This window comes from Corvus hawaiiensis, chromosome 2 (genome assembly GCF_020740725.1).
Source record: "Corvus hawaiiensis isolate bCorHaw1 chromosome 2, bCorHaw1.pri.cur, whole genome shotgun sequence".
Lineage (NCBI taxonomy): Eukaryota > Metazoa > Chordata > Aves > Passeriformes > Corvidae > Corvus > Corvus hawaiiensis.
The window spans coordinates 39234316-39246552 of record NC_063214.1 but is presented as its reverse complement, the minus strand read 5'-3'; the positions used below and the strand labels follow the sequence as shown (position 1 = coordinate 39246552).

The following is a 12237-nucleotide window of genomic DNA, read 5'->3' as shown; positions in this document are numbered from 1 at the left end:
GAGAAGGCCCCAGGGAAACCTTCTAGCAACTTTCAGTACCTAAAAGATCTGACAAGTAAGGAGAGGGAGAGGGGGTTTGTGGAGGGGTGTGTAGTGATAGGACAAGGGGGAATGGTTTTAAAGTGACAGAGGGAAGGTTTAGATTAGATATAAGAAATAAATTTTTGGCTGTGAGGGTGGTGAGACATTGGCACAGGTTGCCCAGGGAAGCTGAGGATGCCCCATCCCTGCAAGTGTTCAAGGGCAGGCTGGATGGGGCTTTGTGCAGCCTGGTCTTGTGGAAGGTGTCCCTGCTCATGGCAGGGAGGATGGAGTGAGATGATTTTTAAGGTCCCTCCCAACCCATGCCAATCTAAGATTCTATGAATGAAATGAATTTGTAAGAATGTTTACCTCTGATATTATTCTTTCTCATGAGTGCAAGGTCTGGATCCTGGAATGAGCAGAGTTCTCAGGGAAGAATTTATTTCAGAGCCAGGAACTTTTCTGCCTTGTATTCACATGAATCAATAACGCTGACACAAATCTGATCCCATTTTATGTAGGTTTGGGGACTTCACAACATAATGTCCCCGCTGCCATTGCCTCCCCACTCTTCAGCTGAAGATGCCAATCTGGGGTTATCAGGCATGAGTTCAAAACATGAGTTCAAAACTGGTTGAGTTTCACCCATTCAGTACTCTACTCTCACTGCAGAGAGAAGATAGTGTATCATACGGCAGCATAATTGGAGGTTTCATTCTTTCAGCCTTCATTAGAAGCACTCCCCCACTCAGATTGGAAGTCGCTGAGTAGAAATAGGAGCAGCAGCATCAGATTTTGAATGATGTGAGAATGCTAAACCAATTTCCTCAGCACAGATAAAAACATCTTTTTAGGTTGTGGAGTTTTCTGAGAACCTTAGTGGTACCGAATTTATTTTTGTTTGGTTTTGTTTTGGAGTTATGTGCATTTCACTCAAGTTTAATAGGGAGGCCTGACTATACCCTAAGCTCTCCTTTCAAGGTGCATGTGCCCACTGCATTTAATTAAGATCCTCACGCATCAGTTTTGAGTCTCTTGATGACTGAGCTAAAATTCTTTGGTGGAAAATAGTGATTGGAATAGCATAGGATACAGTAGGTGAATATAAAATGTGCACATACTTAAAAAAAATGGAAATAACAGAGGAAGCAAGAAGAAAACATGTAAATGTAATACATTTTTATTGATTTTATAAAGTCAAAAATGCTTATAACATTTCAAACAGCAGGAAATTGAACTTGAATAATAGGAATAATACCTTTAGTCATAAAGGTAAATATAAACCAAACTTCCTAGGTTAGAGTTACTGCCCCTGAATACTCCTACTCATGTGAACCAGAGTTGCAATTCTGCAAAAGTTCCACTTACCCCTTTTGGCAAGTATAGCTACTTTAGATATGAAATTAATTCTCTAGAAGGTGCAAAGAAGGAGTTACAGGGAGGACACATAGAACAATTTCCTAGGGTAAATACAACCATTTGGTGCTAGTTTTTACTCAGATGCCAAGAAAACTGCTTTTATTCTCTTAAAATAACTTCTTGTGGGTAAATCTGAGGACATCTGTGTGCTACAATCTCTTAGCCACATCCCATTACTCACATAAATCTCCATAGATAACTTCTCGTTCCCTTTTTACACACTTCATGCAATCATCCTTCTCAGAGCTCTGTATTCTGTTTTCCTCTCTCATGTCCTGTTTTCCACTGATGAGAATAAGGGTCAGGCCAAACACAATCCTACAGGCACCTCCAATTTTCGATTCTAAATCTATATCTAAGGTAAGAATCCTTACCCAGGGCCTGAATAACACTGAAGGAGCTCCAGAGCTAGGTTCAGTTTGGAGTTTCTGATTTTTACCAGCTTCTAAGAGCTGGGTTGCTTCCTTGCACAGAACTAGAACAGTGTTCAAAGTATTGGGTATTTCACTGTCTCCTTTATACCAACGCACAACCAGGAGTGAAAAATTAGTCAGATTCCTTGAAAGCACACTGGTACTACATGGATATTCCTCTGAGGAATAAATTCACTTTGGAATTGGTGAAGAGAAGTGGACACATCTTAATATCTCCTTCTTTGTCATCCTAAACAAAATGTTTAAGATAAATCACATGAACTGCACCCTACAAAATACAATACTCCTGTGTTCACTCTGTAGTGGTTTAAGCCCAGCTGGAAATTAAGCACCACTCAGATGCTCGCTCAAACCCCCTCTTCCCCACCCCCAACCTGGTGGAATGGGGAATAGAGTCAACATAAAACTTGTAGGTGGAGACAAGAACAGTTTAATAATCAAAAATAAAATAAAAATACAGTAATGATCATAAATGTTGATAATAATGATAATGATGTGGGAAAACTCAAGTGATGAACAATGCCATTGCTCACCATCTGCTTACGGATGCCAGACTCCGCTTCCCGACCCCAGATTTGCTGCCCTTCTGGGTAACTCCCCCCAGTTTATATACTGGGCATGGCAGTTCTATGGTGTGGAATATCCCTTTGGTCAGTTCATGTCACCTGTCCCAACTGTGCTCTCTCCCAATTTCTTTTGTGTACCTCATCACCGGCAGAGAAAGAGACAAGAAAAAAAGTCCTTGAGTTAGGATAAACTTGACTTAGCAAAACCCCAAAATTTCTTATTCTGAATCCAAGACACAGCACTGTAACTGCCACTGAGAAGAACTTAACCCTATGGTAGCTGAAACGAAGACAACTCTTAAGAGAATATGAAGTTTATATATAAATCTCTACAAAAGAGACATATAAAGTCAGGCCCTTGCATTCCTCAAGGCTGGAAGAACAACACAAACTAAGGATAAGGATTCTAAAAGTATTATTATACCCTAGCAGGCTGCTGTTTTCTTTTAATATGTGTTGCATAGCATACTTTGCACCTTTTTTCTCCTTCTACATAAAAGACTTGCCTTTAGGATACCTGTTAGGAAGGCGAGAGTAATTTTCTTGATTTTAGTTATGTCATGAACTTTAAGCAGGTTGGATTATTCACACCTGGCTCCATCTTCTCCACCTTATCCAAAAGGGAACAAATACTGTTGTGTATATATATATGAATACAAACACATCATATCCATTTTTTTCCTTTTCTTTTTTTTTTTTTTTTGTTTTGTTTTTTTTTTGTTTTGTTTTTTTATTTGTTTTAGAGATGATTTCCTAAGAAGGCACTTAGCTTATCTTGGTCGATACAACATCACCTTCTTGTCCACACTTTTTCTCTGATTGTGCTGCCTGTGTCCCACAGGGTTTATTAATTCTGGAATTGAGGAGAATCCAAATTAGTATTCCTTTAGTCTCCTTATTTTCTATCTTAAAATGTTAGCATGGTTAGGATGCTCTTCAGAGACACTGATTATACTGGAGACTTACTCACACTCTTTTTACCCCTGCAATTTTTTGTATGCACGAGCTCCTCAGAGTGCAGAGATACAGCAAATGTGCAGCCTTGTGCTAGTATTTATAGGTGCTACTGCCACAGAAGAAATGAATGTGACCAATACTGTGCTTGTAAAATTTAGTTATTATATGTCCTTATTCAGGTACCAGTTTATTTAACTTTTGCTGATGCTGTTGCAAACAGGAAGAGGAAGCTTTCATTTTGTTAACTTTAAAAATAGTATCAAAATAGGAGGGAAAATTTTTTGGTTGAGGAAAGTGAAACTACCATCAGTAGAGAAGACAGAGGCTAATTTTATGGGTTCTCTAAAATGGTTGTGAATGATGGAAAGGGAGGAGGGGAGAAAGGGGAGAAAGAGAGCAAGGGAGAAGAACCTTTTATATATATCTGTATTTATTGGGACCCCATTTAAAGGGTCAACGAGAGGCATTAGGAATGTATATGCCATGGCCACTCCCATCCATTCTGTTTGCCTCCTTTAATCTTTGATCCAGCTGCTCCAAACATCTGGCACAGTGAACTCTGACTCTGGGCTCTGATTCACAGGGAGTCCTTGGGGATGTGTGTGTAGGAGCTGCTTTGCATCCCCTGTGGTTGCTCCTACACAACTCTGTGTGTCCTGCTTGTGTGGGGATCCTCTCCCTCTCCGGCTGTGGGTCACCCAGCTCCCTGCCAGCCAGCTGGCTGTGTCTGTTGCCAGTGGGAGGTGGCTGCTTTCTGACTCCCTCATCACACGCCCAGTCCCAGGGGAAGGCAGGCAACTGCTGTGACAGCTCAGCAAAGCAACGGCACCTCCCCTCTGCCTCGATTCATCCAGCATTGATTCCTTCCAGACCCCTGTGCACAGTAATAACACTTTGCTTGTGGTGTCACCATTCCTTTCTACGGACAGCACCCTCCACTCCTTCTGTCTATTTGTGCTTTTTCTACAAATATATGTTCCCTCTCTTCTCTGTCTCCAGGCTCCTGACCTTCTAGACATTTCACATCACATGGTTCATGAGGAAGACAACATCTGAGAGAAGCATGGGCATAGGGAGGAAGAGGAAAGATGCTCCTTACCTGTCAGCCCCCCAGGGCACTGACAGGAATGGTAACTAGGGGTGTCCCCTGTCATGTAATAACCTACCTTCATCCCTTCAAGCACCAGCACAGAAGCTCTTGGAACTGTGTAGAGGAAACCAAGAGTTAGAGCCACACACACTCTCAGTGCCCTCTGCTTAAGACCTGGCCTTTTCCAGGGCTTCCATGACTGAAGGAGCCAGGAGAGCCGGGTAAGGGCATGAAGCAGGTGCCAGCTGATGGGCTCCCAGCCAGGCCTTGGCTGGGACTGAAGGACGATGCAAAGGAAAAAGAAGCCATACTCCACACCTGATAAGGACATGTGGGATATATATCCTTCACAATCTGGGGTGAAAGATGCAGTCAAGCTGGTAATCTGGTTTAAGAGAGACAGCAATAAAAGGATAACAGGGAATTAGAAGCACAGATGGAGTCATAGTAAGACTTTTCCTCTTCCTCTATGCCCTAACAACTTTACCAAAGTTAACTCAGAGGGACAGGGGTGTGAGGAGGACATGGTGCAGGTTGGATATGGCAATGCAGTCACACTGGGGAAGCCACACCATGTAGTGGCTGGGATTTGGGTCATTCAGTAGCTGCTTTAAAAAAAATAAAAAGAGATGATATTTTAAGCAGCAACCTAAAGAGGGGAGAACCAGCAGGGAGTGTCAAGCTGTGGAGCAGTGGCAGAGAAAGGCTGTTAATTCTTGAAAATGGATGCACGAGCTAATCCTTCTCTGCAAATACAGCCTGGTAAATGGTCAGACCCAGCAGCCTTTTAAATGCCAGATCAGCTCTTACTTAAATGGCATTTTGCTTTATTATTTATTTATTTATTTTACTTTGTTTTTAAATTTATTTGCTAAGAATAGCTTTGAATAAAGGAATGATCTCTGTCTGGCACTGTGTTGTGATGGTTGCTTGGTGTTCATTGTTGTTGCAGTAGGAGAACAGGGATGTGTTAAGTTTGTCAGGGCTCAGACTACCTCGGACCTTTCCCACCCACCCACGCTTAGCCACAACCCCCTCCCCGCGCTCAGAGCCGTCGCGCCCGGCCCTGTGCCCACCCCGGGGGGAGGAATGGAACGAAGCGGTGCCGTGCGGGATGACTGGGTGTGAATGGAAGCAGGAGCCGGGTGTGTGGGGCTGAGCAGCGAGACGGGAGAGAGAGGGAGGGGGAGAATTTGGGAAAATGCAGGGATACCGGAGGAGAAGGTAAAGCTTCGGCTGGCTTCCAAAGGGAAGGGTTAACCGAGGAAAGGTAGATGTGCTGTGCGGGCAGCAGGTAGTTAGCAGGCAAGAGTGTTGCTGTGGGGTTTGTGGGAGGGCGGGGAAGAGGATGGGCTCGGAGGGTACCGAGCTTGTGGGCAGAATGTAGGCAAATAAAAAGCCTGTTCATAGGTCTGCAGATACGGTCCAGGGATGCTGGCTTAGGAGGCAGGGGGCTGGCAGGGAACTGCAGAGCCTCTGGGTGCAGAGAGCCCGGGATGCCGGAGGGGAGAGTGCTCGGCAGGAAAGGGTGGCTGCAGGTAACACCTGCCGTGGGGAGGAGCGGGGGGCAGCCCACGGGGGACAGAAGCCGGGGCACAACCCGCCTGTGGGGCTGGCAACTCGGTTTGCCCTTGGCAGGGGCATCTGTCCTCATCTCGCCGTGCCCAGTGTGGTCACCCTGCAGGCAAAGGAAGGGGCGAAGGCTGGAGAGGGCAACCTGTCCTTCCAGTGGCAAACAGTCCCTCCTTTCTGCTTGATATTTCTGCGTGTGTGTGTGTGTTTTTGTGTGTTTGTGTGCAGAGGGCTGGTCGGTGCTCTTGCATCCCCCTCTCTCCCCTTGCCAGAGAGCAGCAGGCAGAGCCCAGGCTGGCATGCTGCTTGGTTTCCTGGAGGGATCTATGCCACTTGGTGGCACTAAAAAATTGCGTTGAAGCCCGGTACTCGCCCATAAGAAAAGCCCCCTCGTCCCCCAGCCCGGTGCAGCAGCGGAGCGCCCGGGTCCCGGGCACCGCGACCCTGGCGGACAGCAAAGTTCGGGGGTCAGTTCACAAAAGGTCGCCGGGACCGCAGGGGTAAACTCTTCCCCTCGACTCCGTTTTAAACAGCTTTTTTTTTTTTTTTTTTTTCCTTTGGATGATGCTGTTCTGAACCGATTGCCTCTTTCTTACTTGCCGGAGTGTAGTGCGAGAGAGAGGTGTCGGTTTGTAGGGGGACTTTACACCCTTCAGAGCATCTGGAGAGATTTCCTCACAGGGCAGAACGCAGGCTTAGCTCACTATAAACATAGAGAGATTGCTACTGTGCATATGTGAGGAAGGGCGGAGGTGTTTAAGCAGGTGAGTCAGGCTGCAGCAAGTATTTAGGAAGACCAGGGCTGTGGTAGCAGAGAGCAAAGACCCATCTGTTGTTTCATCGTTTGTTTGTTTATTCCTCCTCCTCATGCCTTCCCCCTCCCTTAAATCCAGGGACCGTTCACGCCTCTTGCAAATGAGATTTGGGCGATGCTGAGAGAACAGCGTGTTGCATGGCGTGTGTGTATGTGCATGCATTCGCGGGGGTAGGATACGCGGTCCTCAGCATTTGCCTGTGATCAGAAGAAAATAGGTTGTGCCTATAGCTGAAGGAGTGACAATGCTAGCCGAGTGGGTCTCACCTGCTGGTGATCTTTGCAGAGGCATTTGAGGATTATTCAGCTCCAGAAGGTCTGTGTAAGGAGTGCTATCTCTGCCGTCGCTGAAAATAGGAGGTGCCTACCCCTACCTGTCTTAATTATTGCCACCAAAAGGACCATTTTGCCACCACTGTGGGAAGAAGCACTTGCTGCCACTGACAAGGTAACGCTGTGGGTTGGGAGAAGGTATTTATGTGCCCCGGATTGTGGACAGAAAAGCTGTGGATAGAGGAGGGACTCTTCTCCCCCTCTCCTTCCCTTCTTCTTGCTTTTGGTCAGTACCCTCGTTGATGGAGGACTAGTACAACTCCTGGGGGACCATCAAGCCAACCGGTGGGGTACCTCTCTAGGGACTGCAGGGGCATGACGGGGTCAGGATGCTGGAGGGCAGCTGGCACTGATCCCTCCGCGGGAGCATGGTATATGTGGGGCTGCAGGGTCTGGGGGTACTGTCATACCTGGGCTTGGTGATGTGTGTGGTATAGTTCCTCTGCTCACAACTGGGGATTTGTCTTGCTAGGAGGGTATAATGGAAACGGGAATGTATTTGTTTTCCAGAGAGAGCCAGGCTTAGCTCAGCCATAGACTTTTCTGTGTGACCTTGGGACAAATCACTTGGCTCTGCTCAGCGAGTCCCGTCTGTTCCTTATTTAATTATCAAAGCTAATCTCTCCACGTGCAAAAATGATTCACTATGGACTGAGGGGGACAGCAATACCACCAGCCAAGCAGGGAGACAGAGACCTAAGCACCAGCGTGCATGCACACATGCACGTCTGTATGCACAGCCACTCAGTCGTGGCAGCGCAGGTAGCTGTGCTGGGAATTAACCTTGTCCAGTAGTTTAAGACCCAGGTCTATGCATTTATTTGTAAAAATGCGATCCTGCCTGCCAAATGTGACCACCACGGCAATTTTTACCGTCGGTTGATTTCTAGGTTGTTTTATTTTTATCTTCCCCTTGCACAGACCTGCCTGGCGGCAAACGCCAGCGGCGGGCGGTGCTCAGCACCAGGGACAGCGTCCGCTCCTCGCCGCCCGCTCCTCGCTGCTCGCTGCCCGCAGCCCGCTCCCCTCCGCTGCCCGCTGCCCGCAGGCAGCGCTGTCCCGCACCCTGGGGCTCCGCCACCCCGACAGCCCTACTCACATTCCGTCTCATCCCTGAGAAGCAATTTCCGGTGGTGGGAAGGGGGTGACTGGGTGTAGGGAGAGCCAGGACGTTTCTTTCTCCTAGTCTTGAAGACAAAGTAGGGGATCACGTCAAAAGGGACAGAAGATCATCTTGAAAATACACCACTCTAAATCCTGAAAGGGGAAGATGTATCGAAGAGTTAACTGTCAGGCTCTTTAAACTCCCTATGCCTTGTTTTTTTTAATTACCGCATTCCTAAACATTTCTATTGCATGCTAATATTTTGCAAATTCTCAAATACTTTGACTACATGTTAATATTTATGTTACACAATCACAGCGTTGATCATTATTTCAAATGTTCAGAGAGTATTTTTGGGGTCCCTATGTAGATTTTCCGTCATTTTATTTTCAAACATAGTTATGACGTTTCTGGCATAGTGGTACTACTGGCATCCCACCATAACTACTCTTGTTGCGACTTGCTGGAAAATGTTTTCTGAAACTGCTGATGCCTTTTCTCGATCACCTCCTCCATCCCATATAGTTTTATCAATTAATAAAATGTCTAGGATTACAGATGAAAACACACCTCAGCTATTAGTTCCTGCTTCATATGGTATAACTGGGTTTTGGTAACAGCAGCAATACGTAGTATATTTGCCAAATTACAGCAGTCATTGCAAGTTTCCCTCGGAAGTTAAACACCTACATACTAAAGCCAAAATTGTTTCATCAACCTGAAAGAGTGTGTGGACATAACATGGGGAAGAACTTCCAGGGATTGCTAAGTGTCTTGTTGATAATTAAAGCATTCTCTGTTTATTAGCTATGAAGAAATATGATCAACACTTCAGTCTATTACTTCCAGTGGATGTTCTGACTAAATGGTGAAAATTCTCCCTTGCTGCTTAGCTTTTAACTATTTCTAAGTGGAATTATAGAAAACTGCTTTGTAGTCTCTCCTTTTGTACAAGGCTGGTGTTTTTTTGTCAAAGAGCTTGATCCAACGTCCACTGGAATTTGCAGACCTGATAATGTAATGAACAATGTTTGCTTGATGTTGGGTTTTTGGTTTCTTTTGGTTATTTTGGGGACAGAAAAAATAAACCATAGTAGAAATCTCAGAACAGGGTGGTCATATTTCATGATTTTCAAATAAAGACCATTTGAGTGCATCAGGTTTTGTGTGACCAAAGTGAATTGCCTCTGAGGAATGTGTAGGGGGGACCTCTTCCTGCAAAATGAGCCTCCCCAGAACATTGGAAGAGAGATTGTCAGAATAGCTTGAACGCAATGCTTGGAGTTTGCAATGCCATAGCAGAAGTCAGCAAAGCTTAGCATACTGAGTGTACTTTCTCCTAACATTGGTCCAAATCAAGATGAGCTGAGACATCTCTCTCCTTATGTAACTGTTTCTCTAAGGCTGTTCCATATTTTGCTACGGTAAGATCTTCACTGAGAGATAAGTGACATGACTGACTCTGAATCAGTAATTCAGTTGCTGCTCACTATGTTTTTTTCTTCTTTGATGATAATATATAGGTTAATTCCTTGGGATATACTGATTTGATCCATATAGACATATATTATCTCATTTCTGATGTATTTAAATTAAATGCAGTATGTATTGTAAATGAATGCCTGGAAAGCATTTAATCAGCAGGTATATGGCTTTAAGTTATACAAACATAACACATAAGTAAATTTTGTCACTACAAATGAATGGATTTTAAGGACGTTAGTTTTTGTGACTTTTCTGATCCTGAAAATCCTTTAAGGAGAACCTGAAACTTTAGATAAGTTTTTACAGATATTTGACCAATAGTATTCTTCTGAGAAGCACAGAACATATTCCTAAGTGTTTTCCTGGATTGGGCCATGAGTTCTCACTCTATCACAGCACTGTTCTTTGATAAGTAAACTGGCATTTTACTTTTATTATTTAAATCTGCCTGAAGATTCAGGTACTATGAACGACACAAAAGTGTAACAAAGAAGAAACCCGAAGGGAAGCGCTGCCGCTTCTCTCTTTTAATTTTTTTTTTCCCATGATACCGAAAGAAATAAATAAAAGAATTTCCCTTAGCCGAGTTGGTCTTTTGCCTATTAGAAACCATCGAGCCAAGTAGGCTCAGATTGCAAAGCACAGGTGCTTCTCTGCGGGGTCACTAGTGGGCGCTGCTATAATAATGTAAGCCCCAGTGGAAAGGAGGTCACCCTACAGCTTTAACCACAGCTACACCTGCGGGAGCAGAAACCCCTAGCAACAGTCAGACACATCCCATGTAGCAACTCTCAGCCACAAATATAGTGGAAAATCAGCTCTTTCTGAACCACTGCTCATAGTCTTATTTTTGATCAAGTTTTTCAATTAATGCCCTTAGATATTAGCGTGTTTTTTGTTTCTTTTGGCCTCTACAGACTGCAAGTACAGATGGACATGCATTTGAGATTTGTATAATTTTGAAAGATTTATATATTTTAATAATGAAAGATTTGTGTGGTGCTTCATGGAATTTTACAGATCCTCATTTTCTACTCCGTTAAACCTCAACATGAAGTAGCTGGAACTCTGCCCTAAGGGAACAGCTGAGAGTTTCTCCAGACAGAGTCTGGCATGAAGTTTATGTTGCCAGGGAGAACAGAGGTCACAGGTACATGTTGAGTGCTTCATCAGATCTGTGTCTTCAGTCACAGTAGTATGGGTACTACTACCATTCATGGGTAGTACGTAAACTTTTGTCTAGGGCAGACTGAGCAAAGGACAGAGAGGCAGTGTTATTTTTCTGCCCTACTTCTTCTGCAATTGCTCCAAGTCTGAAGTTAGTGCACCAGAAGACTGAGACCAAAGTGTTCTCTGCTGTTAAAGAGTGTGACTTCAGGATAAGTTTATAGTTGGATCCGTAACTGAAATAAGCAACAAACCATGACACACCAGTGATTAAGTACCTGATTCCATTTTGCTTATGTTTCAGTAAATTTGGGATAAGTCCATTGTTGATGAAAAAAATTGAACAGTGTGAAAAATAAATTTGACCCTAAGTGCTGTGCATGTTTCAATGAAAATGAATTAAAGCAGATGAATTATTAATTGGGAAACTATTCCCATTACTTTGTGCACACACTCAGGAGTTCACTGTCTTTGAAACTGCCAATACCTCTGTTCTCAATCTGAAGGCTATAGCATGTCAAATTCCCTTTAGGATTATCTCTAACAAATTAAACAAGAGTTATATTTAAGCTTATGAAATTTTACTTAATTTTGTTTTAATACTCATCCTGCTTGTAATAATATGCTTCCTGTAGTAAGAGAGAATTGTAATCAAAATGTGGAGGCATTTGTATGTGATTCTTTTGGGAGAGAAGCACAGTGAAATTGTATATTTGAATAGTTCCCTTGGCCATCTTCTCTTCAGGAAGACATTCTCCAGGAAATATAATTAGTATGCTTAGTCTATTAGCTCTCTGCTCAGCCATTTTGCCTAAAATGGGATTTGTTACCTGATTAGTCACAGGGTATCTTCTCATGGCATGGCCAGCTGTGCCCATCAGAAGGATGACAGGCAATAAACACAAATTGAAATACAGGAAATTCTGTTTAAACATACATGAAAAGAATCATTTTTACTGTGACTGTGGTCAAAAAGGTTGCCCAGAAAAGTTGTGGAGTCTCCGTTCTCAGAGATATTAAGAACCTGACTGGACATGAAGCTAAGAAATCTGTTTTAATTGAACTTACAGTTAGCAGAATGAATGGACCAGACAACTTCCTGTTTCCACCTCAACCATTCTGTTCTTAAGCTTATGAGTACAAGAGTAAGACCAGAGAACCAGACCTCTATTACACAATACAAATATGTTGAAATATTAGTCAATATAAATTTCTAGTTTTTTCATTATGTCATGAAAGGACACAGAAAATATTGACTTCAGGTGCTCTGG

General features: G+C 43.8%; 1 protein-coding gene across 7 annotated transcripts in view; it reads left to right on the top strand.

Annotated features, from left to right (window-relative positions):
* The first annotated feature begins 5619 nt into the window (after positions 1-5619).
* Positions 5620-12237, top strand: part of GRM5 (glutamate metabotropic receptor 5) — a 248284-nt gene continuing 241666 nt past the window's right edge. The window contains exons 1-2 of one of the 7 annotated variants that reach the window (XM_048294511.1): positions 5620-5635; positions 7163-7324. The gene's annotated coding sequence lies outside the window, so the exon portion shown is untranslated. Of the gene's footprint in view, positions 5636-5942; positions 6029-6475; positions 6563-6635; positions 6827-6864; positions 7325-12237 lie in introns of those variants that run through there. The other 6 variants (XM_048294510.1, XM_048294509.1, XM_048294508.1 and 3 more) reach the window with 6 other exon arrangements.